The following is a 23,430-nucleotide window of genomic DNA, read 5'->3' as shown; positions in this document are numbered from 1 at the left end:
TGGGGACTTTTGGATTTTATTTTGATGGGGCCGAACTGTGAGGCTGCCTACGTATCCTTAAAAGGAATCAGGTTGAACGTAGTTCATGTTATTACTTTGTTTGTTGTGATTTTTCTTTTCTTTTTATTTTCTCTTCTTTCCTTCTTTTTCTTTTTGTTGTTGTTTTTCTTCTTCTTTTTTCTTTTTTTTCTTTCTTTTCTTTTCTTTTTTCCTTTTCTCTTTCTTCTTCTTTTTCTTCTCTCTCTTTTCATTCCTTTTCTTTTCTCTTTTTTCTTTACTCATCTTTCACGCTTGCGTTTCTGATCTTTGCTACTGATTCCGAAAGAGGGGTATGAAAGAAAATAGATAAGGCTCAAAGGAGTAACGAAGGATAAAATATTTAGATAGCAGAACAAAATGCCTTCGTCATTCCAATCTCCAAAACATGCCAAGTGCAAACTACACAATTAAACAAACCAAGGAAAACCTTTGTAACATCTTTTCATTGCACTAGACTTGATAATCATATCCACGCATTCGCCTTCTACATTTGGTAGTTACCAAGCCCCGTTGGACATACCCTCACTCTCATTACCACGAACGCCCCCTTACAAATTTGGGACAAACTTGCCATTATCTTCACCTGATGCAGCATGATGCATTTCAATAGTGTATTTTTATGTTCTACCTGCCCCAGTTTCACACAATTCGGGCTTGAAGTGATCTCAAAATGCCTTTACTTATTTCCTTCAAATGTCCTTACATCTTCAACATTGTTTCATTGCTTCGTGATTAAACTGACTTTTAAAACCAGGCTGAAAGTTACACGTACATGTCATGTAACTAGAGTCAACAAGAAAAGAACTATAAAAAGAAAAGAGAACTAAAAGAAAATGACTAGAAATCACAGAAAACAGAAAATTACATTAGACAGATGGTGAAAGGGTTTGGACAACAAAACAAACAAACCAAACTGGGGTTACAAACCTAGAACAAACCTAGACAACACTAAACGGGCTATTATGACTAAACAAACTAAGCAAAATAAAAGGATAGAAGGGTTTGAGTCACAAGACAATATCCGGATTACAACCCTGAAATAACCCGGACAACAGAAATGAAAACAAAATAAACCACCAAAACTCCTCCCTGGCAAACCAAGAAAAGAGCGTCTTTCCAATCATCAAACTCAACATACTAGCCACTTACTTCTGCATCAACAATGCTAGGACCTTCACTAGCCTCCATCACGTTGTTCTGAACCGATTGTCTTTGGGTTCCCTTTGCCTGCTCATTCTTAGGATCAACCTTTGATAGCCTTGAAAACTTCGTAGCACGTGGACCTCCAAGGATCCCAGAAGAATTCTCACATTCCTTTTCAAAATAAATCATACCCACCATATGCATCTCATTATGCACAGGTTACAGACTTTGGCTAGTGTCTGCTGCATCTGGATTTTGCACGACAATGTCGCCTGCATCAATAAGCTTCTGAATTGCGTTCTTCAGATTCCAACACTTCTCTATGTCATGCCCCGGGGCATCCGAGCAATATGCGCACCTTTGAGAAAAATCAAACTTCTTTAGAAGAGGGTCTAGCATTTTTATCTGGGTCGACTTCATCATGTCCAATATCCTTAGCCTCTGGAACATACCGGCATATGACTCTCCCAATGGAGTGAAGGTCTTCTTCTTCCGTAACCTCCCGTTCTTAAAGGCTTGATTGGGCCGGAAACCTGATCCAAGGGGTTTTCGGTAGGCTCGTGGAGGTAGATAGGCATTTTGTAGAGCTGGGTACTGGGAGAGTGATGTATGACTTTGGGAGTTCTATGGAGAGAAGTGGCATTGGGGAGGATAATCTGGTCCATAAGTATATCCACGCGGACGATGTTGAGGCTGGAAGTATTGATCGAGAAAGACCATTGGTTCATCTTCTCTGTTTCTCTTTCTTCCACCCAAACTTACTGGGATGTTCTGAATGTGTTTCGAACAACTCATGATTTTGCCTGACATGATTCCCTCTTCTATTCGCTCCCCCATTCTTAACACATCATTGAAAGGCTTTCCCAGGGCCGGGATCAAATGACTGAAGTAGGTTGGCCCCTGGGCTTGTAGGGAAAGCTCAACCATTTCTTCTTCACCAATCGGGGTATTGATTCGAGCAACCTGCTCCCTCCATCTGAGCCCAAACTCTCTAAAGTTTTTTCTCCGGCTTCTTTCCCATCCTAGATATGGAGGAGAGGTCTGGGGTAACGCCTGATTTGTATTAAAAGTATTGAACAAAATCTTGAGCCATGTTACCCAATGTAGGCCACTTACCAACATCTTGACGAGCATGCAAGTCCAAAGCTTCCCCAATCAGGCTCTCACTGAAATACGCCATCATCAAGTCATCTTTCTCTCCAACACCTCTCATTTCATTGCAATAAACCTTCAAGTGGGTTACCGGATCCCCACACCCATCATACAAGTTAAATTTTGGCACTTTAAACCCCGCGGGCAGGCGAACGTCAGGGGACACAGACAATTCCTCGTAAGCCATGCTTCCCTAGTCTCCCATTCCTTGCTTGCTCTTTAAGGACTGTTCTATGCCTTTCATCCTCTTGGGTGCCCCATCTTTCCCTTTTCTTCCTGTGAACCTTTCATTTTCAACATGAGGCTCATCCCTTGGGCCCTGTTTGTATGAGTAGGGAACCTTGTGGGCAACATCTGAGGGGTAATATTGGGCATCATGAGCTTGGAGATAAGCGAGTGGATCTGGAGAGTATGGAGGATCATCTGGCATTGTGTCCGGAGTTTGGGTAAGGGAAACATCTAAGAAGCTAGGGGTGGCGGGGGTGGTGCCTTCCCAGCCATATAAGCCTGATACATGTCAGCCATGTGTTGTTTTAACATCTTTACCTCTTCAACCAACCCATTGTCCTGTTCAACCAACTGCTTTCGAGCGCCAGTATCAACCAACTCAGTTCTATTGTTGTCTGCCATTGCCTTTGACTTTATGTTGTAGAGAAGAGTTACCACTTTAAAACCACAAAGCAACCACCCTTCTGCTATGAATATAACAAAATAAAGCCATCACATTAGCGTTAGAGCATTTAACATAAGATAATCTCACTTTATGTGCAATGCACCTAGCCACAGTTATCGGTTCTAAAATGACTTCGAGGGTACAAAGGTCAGTTGGCATCATCCCAATTTGTTCATTTCAACCTCTCTTTTCTGTGCTTTTCTAGCACTTGCTAGCTTGCCAATTTTCCTTCATTTCTCTTTTTTTTAATCATCACCCTTTCTTCCTCTCATATCTAACATCTCACAATTCCACCTCTTTTTTCCTTTTTTTCTTTTAATAAAAAAATGATTCGATCGAACTCTATGTAGGTTGCCTCCGTATTATGATGCCGCATGAATCCGATCTTTGCGTAGTTCTGGAAAAACGGGAATAAAGTGAACAAACTAACGTTCTTTTTTCTTTTCTCTTTTTTTTACCTTAAGGACTATTCTTATAAGAAAAGAGGAATAAAAGAAGCAAATCCTTTTTTTTTTGAATTTTCTAGACTTAATGTTCTATAACCTATTGCAAACTCAAGCTTAACGAGCATATATTTTTTGCTTTTTTTTTTTCTTTCTTGAAACAAATACTCTATGGGAAATTATTATGGAAAAACCCTAGAAGAGAAAAAAAATACTTTTTGATTCTTTTTTTTAAGGAAGAAGATCGAAAAAATCAACCACAGAAAAATATTTTGAATTTCCATTTGATATCCTGATGCAGGATTTTGAAACAAGCAAAAAGGATAAAACAACATGTTTTTGGATTTCAATTTGATTGCCTAAAGGAAGAAACTTTAAACAAAAGATAAAGTATGTTCTTTTTTCTTCTATGTACAATATCCTAAAGTTCTTAAGAAAATAAAAGAATATTTTTTTTTCATTTTTCATTAAGAACCTCAAAAGAAAATCTTTTTGGATTTTTGAGATTAATGCCTTAAGGAAAACTTTTAAAAGGTACTAAAAGGAATTGTTTTTTGAATTTTGGTCCTAATATAGTAAAGGAAATATAAAAATAATTTTTATTTAATTCCTAGATATTAATTGCCTAAAGGAAAAACCACCTCCAAAATACTTTTTTTTTCATTCCTCTAATTAGTATTCTAAAGAAGATTCCTAACGGAAATATGAAACGCAGATTTTTTTTTTGGATTTTTGATTCATTACACACCCTTTCAAATGCAAAATAGAAAGTACAATAATAATACTAAAACTCGACATTACTATACAAAATTAAAAGATAAGAGACGACATAAAATAAAATAACAGACTCAAAATATAAAAAGAAAAGAAAATCTTCTTTTAATCCACTCCTGAATGAGCGATCCTGACTAGATGTCCTAGGGCTCTGTCCTGCTCAAACTCCGATAAATAAATCCATGCCTGTATGAGAAAATTAAAACCAAATAGGTTAAAGACCTAGAGCGCTATGCGAGACAATAACCCTTCCTGTTGAAAACATGCAAGACATGATTTAGGCTATTTTTGCAAAATAACTTATTTGGCCAAAAGATGGCTAGAAGTGCAAAATTGGCTAAGACCCCGCAAAGCCAAGAACCTAAAACTTACTAGGAAGACCGAACCCTATGCGGGTTGCCTACGTATCCCGCCCCGAGAGACGAGAATCAGGTTCGCGTAGTTAGGGAAAATTGGATACGAGCGAGAATAAAAAAAACAACTAATTTAGAGAAAACATTTTTTTTTTGAAAAATCATGAAACATGTAAATTCTTTTGGATTTTCTTTTTCCTCTTTTTTTTGATTTTCGGAAAATAATGAAAAAGTGCAAAATCTTTTTGAATTTTTCATGCTTTTTCCTCAATAAAATATGACAGAAAACATAATCGGGCCCTACTTGCTTTATTTTCACACTTCACCCTTTTTTTTCCTTTTTCTTTTCTTTCTTTTCATTTGCCCTCAACTATCATTGGTCCGCCAAATGACCCTTTTAACCTTGAAGAAATGCAACATGTAGCACATATGATGCATCAAGATGGTCTTTTCATTTCGGGTACACCTGTCCTAGACAGACCCAACCCCTGTGTTGAGTCTCCAAAGTCAAATGCACATGATGCAAACAAACGTTCCTATTTAGGGATCCGGCATGAAGCTAAGTTATTCTAGTTTCAAAACCTGGGTATTTGTTCTAGACTGTGTACTCGAGCGGACAACTCGAGCCGAGGAGGGGCAGCGTACCGGGAATACAGAAGCTTCACCGGCTTTGTAACTTGTCCGAACCTCGTTCTAAATTTGGGATATGACTCTAACAGAAAAGAAGTCACACGAAGTGCACACTTTTTCATGATTTAGAAGACTAAGAGAGAAGAGGGATTTCGCAACAGTTTATATACAGTTCACGGAATATCAAAGCGGTAAAAGCAATAAATTAGCACATTAGGACCAAATCATGTAACAAATTCAGATAATGGATAAAGCCAACTATAACAATTATTCTACGCTCGAATTCTTGAACCCTGAACCAGAGATTCTGGGTTCGATCCCCAGCAGAGTCGCCAGAGCTGTCACACCTCCTTTTTACTACCATCGAAAGGGGTATAGGGTAGTTTTTTCCAATTTAAGTGACGATCGAAACAGGATTATTTATTTTGAAAATCAGAGTCTCCACTTGGGATATTTTATGGTGTCCCAAGTCACCGGTTCAAATCCCGAATCGAGGAAAAGATTGACTCTGTATTACAGTCCGCGAACATAAAAATCCGGGTAAGGAATTCTGTTAACCCGGGAGAAGATGTTAGACATTTCCGAATTTCGTGGTTCTAGCACGGTCGCTTAACTGTTATAATTGGCCTATTATCTGATTTTAATACATTTTGAATCTATGTGCAATTTTAAACTTTTAACCGCTTTATTTAATTTTTTAAAGGAAAATTGCATCGTCATTTAAAATATGTCTTGAACCACATCACATAAATGCACCCGTGGTCCACGACACATTTTATTTAACGTTGTTGAGATTTGGATTTGGGTCACATAAATGCGCACCCGAGTTTAGGAAGGTAATATTATTAAAATAACGCGCCTAAAGCAACTACGCGTTTTTAACTTTGCGAAGGCCATGGGAAATTCAACTAATGACAAACTTCGATTCTAATTTCAAAGGATTGTACTCAACTAAAGCGAGGCCGAGAGTTTATGGAAATTATTGTTGTGGGGAAGGATGTAATGATTAACTACTGAATTTTAACAACTTCAATTATCTGGCTAAACTAGAAAGACTCTGGATAACTATTAATTTTTAAAAAAACTAACTTATGAATGAATACTAAAGTTATTGGGCTTAAGATCTTCCAAGTTAAACTCATTCGGCCCACAATGTGCTAGAAGAATCAAGATCCCAAAAGCTTTACTCAAATTCCATTGGCCAAATGGCCCATTTGAATCACCCTGTTCCAATCCCATTTACAGCCACTAACTTCACATTAGATAACAATATTATAGAGAGAACAACAAGCTTTGCAATTATGCCTTTGGTCGCAGAATTTATGCCTTATTTGGAGAGACTAAAACTAAGAGAAAAGGGGAATGTGACCGGGCCCTAGTATTTGAGCTGCCTACATATCCTTGGCTATAAAGAAATCAGGACACGTGTAGTTCAGAAGCGAGTGAGATGATGGAGTATGCCGTGGTGGAGAGTCAGTCGAGGTGTCGTTCCGCTGAGGTTCCGGTCCGCCGTCCTGATGTTACACCAAAAATCAAAACATGAAAAAGACTAGCTAAACCTATCAACTTCGAGTTACAAGATTCCTATCTATAAGTCTTCTGAAGCTTGATCTTGAGTCTTGAGTGGTTCTTCATGCAGACTTTAGATTTGAACCTTGATGCTTGCTAGTTGCAGGTGTTAGTTCCTCCTTCTTCAGCTTTTCGGATCAAGACCAGGCATGCAGTGCTTGTGACCTCGGTCATGTCTTGAGTAGCTCACATCCTTCATCAATTTCTGTATTTGGATTCACTTCTTGCCTTTCTTTTTTTTATTATTATTCTGGATTGTGACTAACTTCCGTTGATCATCTCGGACTGTTGACTCGCATTCCTGCCGCGAGCTTTTTTTTTGTTGCTGACTTGAATTGCATTCTAAAGTGAATTCCCTTGTTTTCCAGGTGGGTGCCTAATTGCCAAATCTTGAACTGTCTTCCTTCGGAACTACTTTCCATTGACACTTGAACTGTCTTCCCTTGTTCTCCAGGTGGGTGCCTGATTAATGAAACTTTCTGTGTTCCCTTGTTCTCCAAGTGGGCTCCTGATTGCTGAAATGTATTCCCTTGTTCTTTAGGTGAGCGCCTGATTGCTGAAACTTGAAATGTATTCCCTCGTTCTCTAGGTGGGCGCCTGATTTCCACAAAATAGACAAAACAAAGAAAACTTCTGCCGCTTAAAATGTATTCCCTTGTTCTTCAGGTGGGCGCCTGATTGCTGAACTTGAAAATATGCCCTTGTTCTCCAGGTGGGCGCCTGATTGCTGAACTTGAAATGTATTCCCTTGTTTTCCAAGTGGGCGCCTGATTGCTGAACATGAAATGTATTCCCTTGTTCTCCAGGTGGGCGCCTGATTTCAACAAAAATAGACAAAAATAAGGAAAACTTCTACCCCAGTTTGGCATGCTACCAAATATGAGTAAGAACTTAAAAATTAAAACTTGAAATATATTGCCTTGTTCTCCAGGTGGGCGCCTGATTGCTGAACTTGAAATGTATTCCCTTGTTCTCCAGGTGGGTGCCTGATTGTTGAACTTTGAAAATGTATTCCCTAGTTCTCCAGGTGGGCGCCTGATTTCCAAAAAATATACAAAAAGAAAGAAAACTTCTGTCCCAATTTGGTGCTGGGCGCATCTGTGAGTGTTAATTGAATCATGTTACCTGAAAATCTCAAGAATTTTAAAAGTTAGATCCCATTATCCAGGAGGGTCCAGAAAACTCCTAGTTATATGACAGTTTTAAATATAAGTTATATTTACTAAAAGTACGACTTCCGCTAAATCTTGTTATCTATGAAGACCTTAAAACTAAATCCCATTATCCAGGAGGTTCCTGAAATTTAAAATCAAATCTCATCTTAAGGGTGAAAATTTCAGAGCTAACTTCAACTTCCTAACGGTAAAACTTATGCTAAATCTTAGCATCTAAGGGAGGTATTAAACTAAGTCCCATTATTCAGGAGGGTTCTTAAAATTTCAAATTGAATCTTATCCTAAGCATGAACACTTCAAAGCCAAACTTGTATTTCCTCAAGGAAGAGCCTAGCTATATCTTGTTACTCATGAATGTTTTGGATTTTAACTAAGTCTCATTGTCCAGGAGGGTCCTGAGAATTTTTAATATTAAATCCCATTATCCAGGAGGGCCCTGAAATTTTAAAATTAAATCCCATTATCCAGGAGGGTCCTGAAAATTTAAAAACTAAATCCCATTATCCAGGAGGGTCCTGAAAACTTAAAAACTAAATCCCATTATCTAGGAAGGTCCTGAGAACCTTTAAAATTAAATCCCATTATCTAGGAGGGTCCTGAAAATTTTAAATTAAATCTCATTATCCAGGAGGGTCCTCAGAATTTAGAAACTAAATCCAATTATCCAGGAGGGTCCTGAAAACTTAAAAACAAAATCCCATTATCTAGGAGGGTCCAGAGAATTTTAAATTAAATCTCATTATCCAGGAGGGTCCTGAGAATTTAAAAACTAAATCTCATTATCCAGGAGGGTCCTGAAAACATAAAAAACTAAATCCCATTATCCAGGAGTGTTCTGAGAACTTAAAACAAAATCCCATTATCCAGGAGGGCCCTGAGAACTTTTAAAATTAAATCCCATTATCTAGAAGGGTCCTGAAAATTTTAAATTAAATCTCATTATCCAGGAGGGTCCTGAAAACTTAAAAACTAAATCCCATTATCCAGGAGGGTCTTGAGAACTTAAAACTAAATCCCATTATACAGGATGGTCCTGAGAACTTAAAACTAAATCCCATTATCCAGGAGGGTCCTGAGAATTTTAAATTAAATCCCATTATCCAGGAGGGTCCTGAGAATTTAAAAACTAAATCCCATTATCCAGGAGCGTCCTGAAAACTTAAAAAACAAAATTCCATTATCCAGGAGGGTCCTGAGAACTTAAAACTAAATCCCATTATCTAGGAGGGTCCTGAGATATTTTAAAATTAAATCTCATTATCTAGAAGGGTCCTGAAAATTTTAAATTAAATCCCATTATCCAGGAGGGTCCTGAAAACTTAAAAACTAAATCCCATTATCCAGGAGAATCATGACAACTTTTAAAATTAAATCCCATTATCCAGGAGGATCCTGAAAATTTTAAATTAAATCCCATTATCCAGGAGGGTCCTTAAATCTTAAAAACTAAATTCCATTATCCAGGAGGGTCCTGAGAACTTAAAACTAAATCCCATTATCTAGGAGGGTGCTGAGAACTTTTAAAATTAAATCCCATTATTGAGGAGGGTCCTGAAAACTTAAAAACTAAATCCCATTATCTAGGAGGGTCTGAAAACTTAAAACTAAATCCCATTATCCAGGAGGGTCTTGAGAACTTTTAAAATTAAATCTCATTATCCAGGAGGGTCCTGAAAACTTAAAAACTAAATCTCATTATTCAGGAGGGTCCTGAAAACTTAAAAACAAAATCCCATTATCCAGGAGGGTCCAGAGAATTTTAATTAAATCTCATTATCCAGGAGGGTCCTGAGAATTTAAAAACTAAATCCCATTATCCAGGAGGGTCCTGAAAACTTAAAAACAAAATCCCATTATCCAGGAGGGTCTAGAGAATTTTAAATTAAATCTCATTATCCAGGAGGGTCCTGAGAATTTAAAAACTAAATCCCATTATCCAGGAGGGTCCTGAAAACATAAAAAACAAAATCCCATTATCCAGGAGAGTACTGAGAACTTAAAACTAAATCCCATTATCCAAGAGGGTCCTGAGAACTTTTAAAATTAAATTCTATTATCCAGAAGTGTCCTGAAATTTATAAATTAAATCCCATTATCTAGGAGGGTCCAGAAAACTTAAAAACTAAATCCCATTATCCAGGAGGGTCCTGAGAACTTAAAACTAAATCCTATTATCCAGGAGGGTCCTGAGAACTTAAAACTAAATCCCATTATCCAGGAGGGTCCTGAAAATTTTAAATTAAATTCCATTATCTAGGAGGGTCCTGAAAACTTAAAAACTAAATCTCATTATCCAGGAGGGTCCTGAAAACTTAAAACTAAATCCCTTTATCAAGCAGGGTCCTGAGAACTTTTAAAATTAAATCTCATTATCCATGAGGTTCCTAAAGTTTTTGAATTTAAATCCCATTATCTAGGAGGGCACTGAAAACTTAAAAACTAAATCCCAATATCTAGGAGGGTCCTGAGAAACTTTAAAATTAAATCCCATTATCCAGGAGGGTCCTGAAAATTTTAAATTAAATCCCATTATCTAGGAGGGTCCTGATAATTTAAACACTAAATCCCATTATCCAGGAGGGTCCTGAAAATTTAAAAACTAAATCCCATTATCCAGGAGGGTCCTGAGAATTTTAAATTAAATCCCATTATCCAGGAGGTTCCTGAGAATTTTAAATTAAATCCCATAATCCAGGAGGGTCCTGAGAATTTAAAAACTAAATCTCATTATCTAGGAGGGTCCTGAAAACTTAAAAAACTAAATCCAATTATCCAGGAGAGTTCTGAGAACTTAAAACTAAATTCCATTATCTAGGAGGGTCATGAGAACTTTTAAATTTAAATCCCATTATCCAGAAGGGTCTCGAAAATTTTAAATTAAATCCCATTATCCAGGAGGGTCCTGAAAACGTAAAAACTAAATTCCATTATCCAGGAGGGTACTAAGAACTTAAAACTAAATCCCATTATCCAGGAGGGTCCTGCGAACTTAAAACTAAATCCCATTATCCAAGAGGGTCCTGAGAACTTAAAACTAAATCCCATTATCTAGGAGGGTCCTGAAAACTTAAAAACTAAATCTTATTATCCTGGAGGGTCTTGAGAACTTTTAAAACTAAATCCCATTATCCAGGAGGGTCCTGAGAATTTAAAAACTAAATCTCATTATCCAGGAGGGTCCTGAAAACTTAAAAACAAAATCCCATTATCCAGGAGGGTCCAGAGAAATTTAAATTATATCTCATTATCCAGGAGGGTCCTGAGAATTTAAAAACTAAATCCCATTATCCAGGAGGGTCCTGAAAACATAAAAAACAAAATCCCATTATCCAGGAGAGTACTGAGAACTTAAAACTAAATCTCATTATCCAAGAGGGTCCTGAGAACTTTTAAAATTAAATTCCATTATCCAGAAGTGTCCTGAAAATTTTAAATTAAATCCCATTATCTAGGAGGGTCCAAAAAACTTAAAAACTAAATCCCATTATCCAGGAGGGTCCTGAGAAATTAAAACTAAATCCTATTATCCAGGAGGGTCCTGAGAACTTAAAACTAAATTCCATTATCCAGGAGGGTCCTAAGAACTTAAAACTAAATCCCATTATTCAGGAGGGTCCTGAAAACTTAAAAACTAAATCTCATTATCCAGGAGGGTCCTGAAAACTTAAAACTAAATCCCTTTATCAAGCAGGGTCCTGAGAACTTTTAAAATTAAATCTCATTATCCATGAGGTTCCTAAAGTTTTTGAATTAAATCCCATTATCTAGGAGGGTACTGAAAACTTAAAAACTAAATCCCTATATCCAAAAGGGTCCTGAGAAACTTTAAAATTAAATCCCATTATCCAGGAGGGTCCTGAAAATTTTAAATTAAATCCCATTATCTAGGAGGGTCCTGATAATTTAAACACTAAATGCCATTTTCCAGGAGGGTCCTGAGAATTTTAAATTAAATCCCATTATCCAGGAGGGTCCTGAGAATTTTAAATTAAATCCCATTATCCATGAGGGTCCTGAGAATTTAAAAACTAAATCTCATTATCTATGAGGGTCCTGAAAACTTAAAAAACTAAATCCAATTATCCAGGAGGGTCCTGAGAACTTAAAACTAAATTCCATTATCCAGGAGGGTCCTGAGAACTTTTAAAATTAAATCCCATTATCCAGAAGGGTATTGAAAATTTTAAATTAAATCCCATTATCTAGGAGGGTCCTGAAAACGTATAAACTAAATCCCATTATCCAGGAGGGTACTGAGAACTTAAAACTAAATCCCATTATCCAGGAGGGTTCTGCGAACTTAAAACTAAATCCCATTATCCAAGAGGGTCCTGACAACTTAAAACTAAATCCCATTATCTAGGAGGGTCCTGAAAACTTAAAAACTAAATCCCATTATCCTGGAGGGTCTTGAGAACTTCTAAAACTAAATCCCATTATCCAGGAGGGTCCTGAGAATTTAAAAACTAAATCCCATTATCCAGGAAGGTCCTGAAAACATAAAACTAAATCCCATTATCCAGGAAGGTCCTGAGAACTTAAAACTATATCCCATTATCCAAGAGGTTCTTGAGAACTTTTAAAATTAAATCCCATTATCCAGAAGGGTTCTGAAAATTTTAAATTAAATCCAATTATCTAAGAGGGTCATGAAAACTTAAAAACTAAATTCCATTATCCAGGAGGGTCCTGAAAACGTAAAACTAAATCCCATTATCTAGGAGGGTCCTGAGGACTTAAAACTAAATCCCATTATCCAGGAGGGTCCTGAGAACTTAAAACTAAATCCCGTTATCTAGGAGAGTCCTGAGAACTTAAAACCAAATCCCATTATCCAGGAGAGCCCTGAAATTTTAAAATTAAATTTCATTATCTAGGAGGGTCCTGAAAATTTAAAAACTAAATCCAATTATCCAGGAGGGTCCTGAGAACCTTTAAAATTAAATCTCATTATCCAGGAGGGTCCTGAGAATTTTAAACTAAATTCCATTATCCAGGAGGATCCTGAAAACTTAAAACTAAATCCCATTATCTAGGAGGGTCCTGAGGACTTAAAACTAAATGCTATTATCCAGGAGGGTCCTGAGAATTTAAAACTAAATCCCGTTATCAGGAGGGTCCTGAGAACTTAAAATCAAATCCCATTATCCAGGAGAGCAATGAAATTTTAAAATTAAATTTCATTATCCAGGAGGCTCCTGAAAATTTAAAAACTAAATCCAATTATCCAGGAGGGTCCTGAGAACCTTTAAAATTAAATCTCATTATCCAGGAGGGTCCTGAGAAGTTTTAAAATTAAATCCCATTATCCAGGAGGGTCCTGAAAATTTTAAATTAAATCCCATTATCCAGGAGGATCCTAAACACTTAAAAATTAAATCCCATTATCAAGGAGGGTCTTGAAAACTTAAAACTAAATCACATTATCTAGGAGGGTTCTGAGAACTTAAATCTAAATCCCATTATCCAGGAGGGTCTAGAGAACTTTTAAAAATAAATCCCATTATCCAGAAGGGTCCTAAATTTTTTAAATTGAATCTCATTATCTAGGAGGGTACTGAAAACTTAAAAACTAAATCCCAATATCCAGGAGGGTCCTTAGAAACTTTAAAATTAAATCCCATTATTCAGGAGGGTCCTAAAAATTTTAAATTAAATCCCATTATCTAGGAGGGTTCTGATAATTTAAACACTAAATCTCATTATCCAGGAGGGTTCTGAAAACTTTTAAACTAAATCCCATTATCCAGGAGGGTCCTGAGAATTTTAAATAAAATCTCATTATCCAGGAGGGTCCTGAGAATTTTAAATTAAATCCCATTATCCAGGAGGGTCCTGAGAATTTTAAATTAGATCCCATTATCCAGGAGGGTCTTGAGAATTTAAAAACTAAATCCCAATATCTAGGAGGGTCCTGAAAACTTAAAAAACTAAATACCATTATCCAGGAGGGTCTTGAGAACTTAAAACTAAATCTCATTATCCAGGAGGGTCCTGAGAACTTTTAAAATTAAATCCCATTATCCAGAAGGGTCTTGAAAAATTTAAATTAAATCCCATTATCCAGGAGGGTCCTGAAAACATAAAAACTAAATCCCATTATGCAGGAGAGTACTGAGAACTGAAAACTAAATCCTATTATCCAGGAGGGTCCTGCGAACTTAAAACTAAATCCCATTATCCAAGAGGGTTCTGAAAACTTAAAACTAAATCCCATTATCTAGGAGAGTCCTGAAAACTTAAAAACTAAATCCCATTATCCTGCAGGGTCTTGAGAACTTTTAAAACTAAATCCCATTATCCAGGAGGGTCCTGAGAATTTAAAAACTAAATCTCATTATCAGGAGGGTCCTGAAAACTTAAAACTAAATCCCATTATCAAGGAAGGTCCTGAGAACTTAAAACTAAATCCCATTATCTAGGAGGTTCTTGAGAACTTTTAAAATTAAATCCCATTATCCAGGAGGGTCCTGAAAATTTTAAATTAAATCCAATTATCTAAGAGGGTAATGAAAACTTAAAAAGTAAATACCATTATCCAGGAGGGTCCTGAAAACTTAAAACTAAATCCCATTATCTAGGAGGGTTCTGAGGACTTAAAACTAAATCCGATTATCCAGGAAGGTCTTGAGAACTTAAAACTAAATCCCGTTATCCAGGAGGGTCCTGAGAACTTAAAACCAAATCCCATTATCTAGGAGAGCCATGAAAGTTTAAAATTAAATTTCATTATCCAGGAGGGTCCTGAAAATTTAAAAACTAAATCCAATTATCCAGGAGGGTCCTGAGAACCTTTAAAATTAAATCCCATTATCCAGGAGGGTCCTGAGAACTTAAAACTAAATTCCATTATCCAGGAGGGTCCTGAAAACTTAAAACTTCATCCAATTATCCAAGAGGTTCCTGAGAAGTTTTAAAATTAAATCCCATTATCCAGGAGGGTCCTGAAAATTTTAAATTGAATCTCATTATCCAGGAGGATCCTGAAAACTTAAAAATTAAATCTCATTATCAAGGAGGGTCTTGAAAACTTAAAACTAAATCACATTATCCAGGAGGGTTCTGAGAACTTAAAACTAAATCTCATTATCCAGGAGGGTCTTGAGAACTTTTAAAATTAAATCCCATTATCCAGAAGGGTCCTAAAAATTTTTAATTAAATCCCCTTATCCAGGAGGGTCCTGAAAACTTAAAAACTAAATCTCATTATCTAGGAGGGTCCTGAGAACTTAAAACTAAATCCCATTATATAGGATGATCCTTAGAACTTAAAACTAAATCCCATTATCCAGGAGGGTCCTGAAAACATAAAAACTAAATCCCATTATCCAGGAGGGTTCTGAGAATTTAAAAACTAAATCCCATTATCCAGGAGGGTCCTGAAAACTTAAAAAACTAAATCCCATTATCCAGGAGGGTCCTGAGAACTTAAAACTAAATCCCATTATCTAGGAGGGTCCTGAGATCTTTTAAAATTAAATCTCATTATCCAGAAGGGTCCTGAAAAATTTAAATTAAATCCCATTATCCAGGAGGGTCCTGAAAACTTAAAAACTAAATCCCATTATCCAGGAGGGTCCTGAGAACTTAAAACTAAATCCCATTATCCAGGAGGGTCCTGAGAACTTAAAACTAAATCCCATTATCCAAGATGGTCCCGAGAACTTAAAATTAAATCCCATTATCTAGGAGGGTCCTGAAAACTTAAAAACTAAATTCCATTATCCTGGAGGGTCTTGAGAACTTTCAAAACTAAATCCCATTATCCAGGAGGGTCCTGAGAATTTAAAAACTAAATCCCATTATCCAGTAGGGTCTTGAAAACTTAAAACTAAATCCCATTATCCAGGAAGGTCCTGAGAACTTAAAACTAAATCCCATTATCCAGGAGGTTCATGAGAACTTTTAAAATTAAATCCCATTATCCAGGAGGATCCTGAAAATTTTAAATTAAATCTCATTATCCAGAAGGGTCATGAAAACATAAAAACTAAATCCCATTATCCAGGAGGGTCCTGAGAACTTAAAACTAAATCCCATTATCAAGGAGGGTCCTGAGAACTTAAAACTAAATCCCATTATCCAGGAGGGTCCTAAGAACTTAAAACTAAATCCCATTTTCCAGGAGCGTCCTGAGAACTTTTAAAATTAAATCCTATTATCCAGGAAGGTCCTGAAAACTAATAAACTAAATCCCATTATCTAGGAGGGTCCTGAAAACTTAAAACAAAATCCCATTACCCAGGAGGGTCTTGAGAACTTTTAAAATTAAATTCCATTATCCAGGAGGGTCCTGAAAACTTAAAAACTAAATCCCATTATTCAGGTGGGTCCTGAAAACTTAAAAACAAAATCCCATTATCCAGAAGGGTCCAGAGAATTTGAAATTAAATCTCATTATCCAGGAGGGTCCTGAGAATTTAAAAACTAAATCCCATTATCCAGGAGTGTCCTGAAAACTTAAAAACAAAATCCCATTATCCAGGAGGGTCTAGAGAATTTTAAATTGAATCTCATTATCCAGGAGGGTCCTGAGAATTTAAAAACTAAATCTCATTATCCAAGAGGGTCCTGAAAATATAAAAAAACTAAATGCCATTATCCAGAAGAGTCCTGAGAACTTAAAACTAAATCCCATTATCCAAGAGGGTCCTGAAAACTTTTAAAATTAAATTGCATTATCCAGAAGGGTCCTGAAAATTTTAATTTAAATCCCATTATACAGGAGGGGCCTAAAAACTTAAAAACTAAATCCCATTATCCAGGAGGGTTCTGATAACTTAAAACTAAATCCTATTATCCAGGAGGGTCCTGAGAACTTAAAACTAAATCCCATTATCCAGGAGAGTCCTGATAACTTAAAACTAAATCCCATTATCCAGGAGGGTCCTAAGAACTTAAAACTAAATCCCATTATCCAGGAAGGTTCTGAAAACTTAAAAACTAAATCTCATTATCCAGGAGGGTCCTGAAAACTTAAAACTAAATCCCATTATCCAGGAGGATCCAGAGAACTTAAAACTAAATCCCATTATACAGGAGGGTCCTGAGAACTTTTAAAATTAAATCCCATTATCCAGGAGAGTCCTCAAAATTTTAAATTAAATTCCATTATCCAGGAGGGCCCTGAAAACTTTAAAACTAAATCCCATTAGTCAGGAGGGTCCTGAGAACTTAAAACTAAATCCCATTATCCAGGAGGGTCCTGAGAACCTTTAAAATTAAATCCCATTATCCAGGAGTGTCTTGAAAATTTTAAATTAAATCCCATTATCTAGGAGGGTTCTGAAAACTTAAAAACTAAATCCCATTATTCAGGAGGGTCCTGAGAATTTTAAATTAAATCCCATTATCCAGGAGTGTCCAGAGAATTTAAAAACTAAATCCCATTATCTAGGAGGGTACTGAAAACTTAAAAAACTAAATCCCTATCCAGGAGGGTTCTAAGAACTTAAAACTAAATCCCATTATCCATGAGGGTCCTGAGAACTTTTAAAATTAAATATCATTATCCAGAAGCGTCTTGAAAATTTTAAATTAAATCCCATTATCCAGGAGGGTCCTGAAAACGTAAAAACTAAATCCCATTATCCAGGAGGTTACTGAGAACTTAAAACTAAATCCCATTATCCAAGAGGGTTCTGAAAACTTAAAACTAAATCTCATTATCTAGGAGATTCCTGAAAACTTAAAAACTAAATCTCATTATCCTGGAGGGTCTTGAGAACTTTTAAAACTAAATCCCATTATCCAGGAGGGTCCTGAGAATTTAAAAACTAAATCTCATTATCCAGGAGGGTCCTGAAAACATAAAACTAAATCCCATTATCAAGGAAGGTCCTGAGAACTTAAAACTAAATCCCATTATCCAGGAGGTTCTTGAGAACTTTTAAAATTAAATCCCATTATCCAGGAGGGTCCTGAAAATTTTAAATTAAATCCAATTATCTAAGAGGGTAATGAAAACTTAAAAAGTAAATACCATTATCCAGGAGGGTCCTGAAAACTTAAAACTAAATCCCATTATCTAGGAGGGTTCTCAGGACTTAAAACTAAATCCGATTATCCAGGAAGGTCTTGAGAACTTAAAACTAAATCCCGTTATCCAGGAGGGTCCTGAGAACTTAAAACCAAATCCCATTATCTAGGAGAGCCATGAAAGTTTAAAATTAAATTTCATTATCCAGGAGGGTCCTGAAAATTTAAAAACTAAATCCAATTATCCAGGAGGGTCCTGAGAACCTTTAAAATTAAATTCCATTATCCAGGAGGGTCCTGAGAATTTAAAACTAAATTCCATTATCCAGGAGGGTCCTGAAAACTTAAAACTTCATCCAATTATCCAAGAGGTTCCTGAGAAGTTTTAAAATTAAATCCCATTATCCAGGAGGGTCCTGAAAATTTTAAATTAAATCTCATTATCCAGGAGGGTCCTAAAAACATAAAAACTAAATCCCATTATCCAGGAGGGTCCTGAGAACTTAAAACTAAATCCCATTATCAAGGAGGGTCCTGAGAACTTAAAACTAAATCCCATTATCCAGGAGGGTCCTAAGAACTTAAAACTAAATCCCATTTTCCAGGAGGGTCCTGAGAACTTTTAAAATTAAATCCCATTATCCAGGAAGGTCCTGAAAACTAATAAACTAAATCCCATTATCTAGGAGGGTCCTGAAAACTTAAAACAAAATCCCATTACCCAGTAGGGTCTTGAGAACTTTTAAAATTAAATCCCATTATCCAGTAGGGTCCTGAAAACTTAAAAACTAAATCCCATTATCCAGGTGGGTCCTGAAAACTTAAAAACAAAATCCCATTATCCAGAAGGGTCCAGAGAATTTGAAATTAAATCTCATTATCCAGGAGGGTCCTGAGAATTTAAAAACTAAATCCCATTATCCTGGAGTGTCCTGAAAACTTAAAAACAAAATCCCATTATCCAGGAGGGTCTAGAGAATTTTAAATTGAATCTCATTATCCAGGAGGGTCCTGAGAATTTAAAAACTAAATCTCATTATCCAAGAGGGTCCTGAAAATATAAAAAAACTAAATGCCATTATCCAGAAGAGTCCTGAGAACTTAAAACTAAATCCCATTATCCAAGAGGGTCCTGAAAACTTTTAAAATTAAATTGCATTATCCATAAGGGTCCTGAAAATTTTAAATTAAATCCCATTATATAGGAGGGTCCTAAAAACTTAAAAACTAAATCCCATTATCCAGGAGGGTTCTGATAACTTAAAACTAAATCCTATTATCCAGGAGGGTCCTGAGAACTTAAAACTAAATCCCATTATCCAGGAGAGTCCAGAGAACTTAAAACTAAATCCCATTATCCAGGAGGGTCCTAAGAACTTAAAACTAAATCCCATTATCCAGGAAGGTTCTGAAAACTTAAAAACTAAATCTCATTATCCAGGAGGGTTCTGGAAACTTAAAACTAAATCCCATTATCCAGGAGGATCCAGAGAACTTAAAACTAAATCCCATTATACAGGAGGGTCCTGAGAACTTTTAAAATTAAATCCCATTATCCAGGAGAGTCCTCAAAATTTTAAATTAAATTCCATTATCCAGGAGGGTTCTGAAAACTTTAAAACTAAATCCCATTATTCAGGAGGGTCCTGAGAACTTAAAAATAAATCCCATTATCCAGGAGGGTCCTGAGAACCTTTAAAATTAAATCCCATTATCCAGGAGGGTCCTGAAAATTTTAAACTAAATCCCATTATTCAGAAGGGTCCTGAGAATTTTAAATTAAATCCCATTATCCAGGAGTGTCCAGAGATTTTAAAAACTAAATCCCATTATCTAGGAGGGTACTGAAAACTTAAAAAACTAAATCCCTATCCAGGAGGGTTCTGAGAACTTAAAACTAAATCCCATTATCCAGGAGGGTCCTGAGAACTTTTAAAATTAAATATCATTATCCAGAAGCGCCTTGAAAATTTTAAATTAAATCCCATTATCCAGGAGGGTCCTGAAATCGTAAAAACTAAATCCCATTATCCAGGAGGTTACTGAGAACTTAAAACTAAATCCCATTATCCAGGAGGGTCCTGCGAACTTAAAACTAAATCCCATTATCCAAGAGGGTCCTGAGAACTTAAAACTAAATCCCATTATCTAGGAGGGTCCTGAAAACTTAAAAACTAAATCCCATTATCCTGGAGGGTCTTGAGAACTTTTAAAACAAAATCCCATTATCCAGGAGGATCCTGAGAATTTAAAAACTAAATCCCATAATCCAGGAGGGTCCTAAAAACATAAAACTAAATCCCATTATCCAGGAAGGTCCTGAGAACTTAAAACTAAATCCCATTATCCAGGAGGTTCTTGAGAACTTTTTAAATTAAATCTCATTATCTAGGAGGGTCCTGAAAATTTTAAATTAAATCCCATTATCTAGGAGGGTCATGAAAACTTAAAAACTAAATCCCATTATCCAGGAGGGTCCTGAAAACTTAAAACTAAATCTCATTATCTAGGAGGGTCCTAAGGATTTAAAACTAAATCCCATTATCCAGGAGGGTCCTGAGAACTTAAAACTAAATCCCGTTATCTAGGAGGGTCCTGAGAACTCAAAAGCAAATCCCATTATCCAGGAGGGCCCTGAAATTTTAAAATTAAATCTCATTATCCAGGAGGGTCCTGAAAATTTAAAAACTAAATCCAATTATCCAGGAGGGTCCTTAGAACCTTTAAAATTAAATCCCATTATCCAGGAGGGTCCTGAGAATTTAAAACTAAATTCCATTATCCAGGAGGGTCCTGAAAACTTAAAACTAAATCCAATTATCCAAGAGGGTCCTGAGAACTTTTAAAATTAAATCTCATTATCTAGGAGGGTCCTGAAAATTTTAAATTAAATCCCATTATCCAGGAGGGTCCTGAAAACGTAAAAACTAAATCCCATTATCCTGGAGGTTACTGAGAACTTAAAACTAAATCCCATTATCCAGGAGGGTCCTGCGAACTTAAAACTAAATCCCATTATCCAAGAGGGTCCTGAGAACTTAAAACTAAATCTCATTATCTAGGAGGGTCCTGAAAACTTAAAAACTAAATCCCATTATCCTGGAGGGTCTTGAGAACTTTTAAAACTAAATCCCATTATCCAGGAGGGTCCTGAGAATTTAAAAACTAAATCCCATAATCCAGGAGGGTCCTAAAAACATAAAACTAAATCCCATTATCCAGGAAGGTCCTGAGAACTTAAAACTAAATCCCATTATCCAGGAGGTTCTTGAGAACTTTTTAAATTAAATCTCATTATCTAGGAGGGTCCTGAAAATTTTAAATTAAATCCCATTATCTAGGAGGGTCATGAAAACTTAAAAACTAAATCCCATTATCCAGGAGGGTCCTGAAAACTTAAAACTAAATCTCATTATCTAGGAGGGTCCTAAGGATTTAAAACTAAATCCCATTATCCAGGAGGGTCCTGAGAACTTAAAACTAAATCCCGTTATCTAGGAGGGTCCTGAGAACTCAAAAGCAAATCCCATTATCCAGGAGGGCCCTGAAATTTTAAAATTAAATCTCATTATCCAGGAGGGTCCTGAAAATTTAAAAACTAAATCCAATTATCCAGGAGGGTCCTTAGAACCTTTAAAATTAAATCCCATTATCCAGGAGGGTCCTGAGAATTTAAAACTAAATTCCATTATCCAGGAGGGTCCTGAAAACTTAAAACTAAATCCAATTATCCAAGAGGGTCCTGAGAACTTTTAAAATTAAATCTCATTATCTAGGAGGGTCCAGAAAATTTTAAATTAAATCTCATTATCCAAGAGGGTCCTGAAAACTTATAAACTAAATCCCATTATCAAGGAGGGTCCTGAAAACTTAAAACTAAATAACATTATGCTGGAGGGTTCTGAGAACTTAAAAATAAATCTCATTATCCAGGAGGGTTTTGAGAACTTTTAAAATTAAATCCCATTATCCAGGAGAGTCCTGAGAACTTAAAACTAAATCCCATTATCCAGGAGGGTCTTAAGAACTTAAAACTAAATCCCATTATCCAGGAAGGTTCTGAAAACTTAAAAACTAAATCTCATTATCCAGGAGGGTCCTGAAAACTTAAAACTAAATCCCATTATCCAGGAGGATCCAGAGAACTTAAAACTAAATCCCATTATACAGGAGGGTCCTGAGAACTTTTAAAAATAAATCCCATTATCCAGGAGAGTCCTCAAAATTTTAAATTAAATCCTATTATCCAGGAGGGTTCTGAAAACTTTAAAACTAAATCCCATTATTCAGGAGGGTCCTGAGAACTTAAAACTAAATCCCATTATCCAGGAGGGTCCTGAGAACCTTTAAAATTAAATACAATTATCCAGGAGGGTTCTGAAAATTTTAAATTAAATCCTATTATCTAGGAGGGTCTTGAAAACTTAAAAACTAAATCCCATTATTCAGGAGGGTCCTGAGAATTTTAAATTAAATCCCATTATCCAGAAGTGTCCGAGAATTTAAAAACTAAATCCCATTATCTTGGAGGGTACTGAAAACTTAAAAAACTAAATCCCATTATCCAGGAGGGTTCTGAGAACTTAAAACTAAATCCCATTATCCAAGAGGGTCCTGAGAACTTTTAAAATTAAATCTCATTATCCAAAAGCGCCTTGAAAATTTTAAATTAAATCCCATTATCCAGGAGGGTCCTGAAAACGTAAAAACTAAATCCCATTATCCAGGAGGTTACTGAGAACTTAAAACTAAATCCCATTATCCAGGAGGGTCCTGCGAACTTAAAACTAAATCCCATTATCTAAGAGGGTCCTGAGAACTTAAAACTAAATCTCATTATCTAGGAGGGTCCTGAAAACTTAAAAACTAAATCCCATTATCCTGGAGGGTCTTGAGAACTTTTAAAACTAAATCCCATTATCCAGGAGGGTCCTGAGAATTTAAAAACTAAATCCCATAATCCAGGACGGTCCTGAAAACTTAAAACTAAATCTCATTATCCAGGAAGGTCCTGAGAACTTAAAACTAAATCCCATTATCCAGGAGGTTCTTGAGAACTTTTAAAATTAAATCCCATTATCCAGGAGGGTCCTGAAAATTTTAAATTAAATCCCATTATCTAGGAGGGTCATGAAAACTTAAAAACTTAATCCCATTATCCAGGAGGGTCCTGAAAACTTAAAACTAAATCCCATTATCTAGGAGGGTCCTGAGGACTTAAAACTAAATCCCATTATCCAGGAGGCTCCTGAGAACTTAAAACTAAATCCCGTTATCCAGGAGGGTCTTGAGAACTTAAAAGTAAATCCCATTATCCAGGAGGGCCCTGAAATTTTAAAATTAAATCTCATTATCCAGGAGGGTCCTGAAAATTTAAAAACTAAATCCAATTATCCAGGAGGGTCCTGAGAACCTTTAAAATTAAATCCCATTATCTAGGAGGGTCCTGAGAATTTAAAACTAAATTCCATTATCCAGGAGGGTCCTGAAAACTTAAAACT

This window comes from Nicotiana tabacum, chromosome 1 (assembly GCF_000715075.1).
Source record: "Nicotiana tabacum cultivar K326 chromosome 1, ASM71507v2, whole genome shotgun sequence".
NCBI classification, from domain to species: Eukaryota; Viridiplantae; Streptophyta; class Magnoliopsida; order Solanales; family Solanaceae; genus Nicotiana; species Nicotiana tabacum.
The sequence above is the reverse complement of the archived record's forward strand: the minus strand, read 5'-3'. Positions refer to the sequence as shown.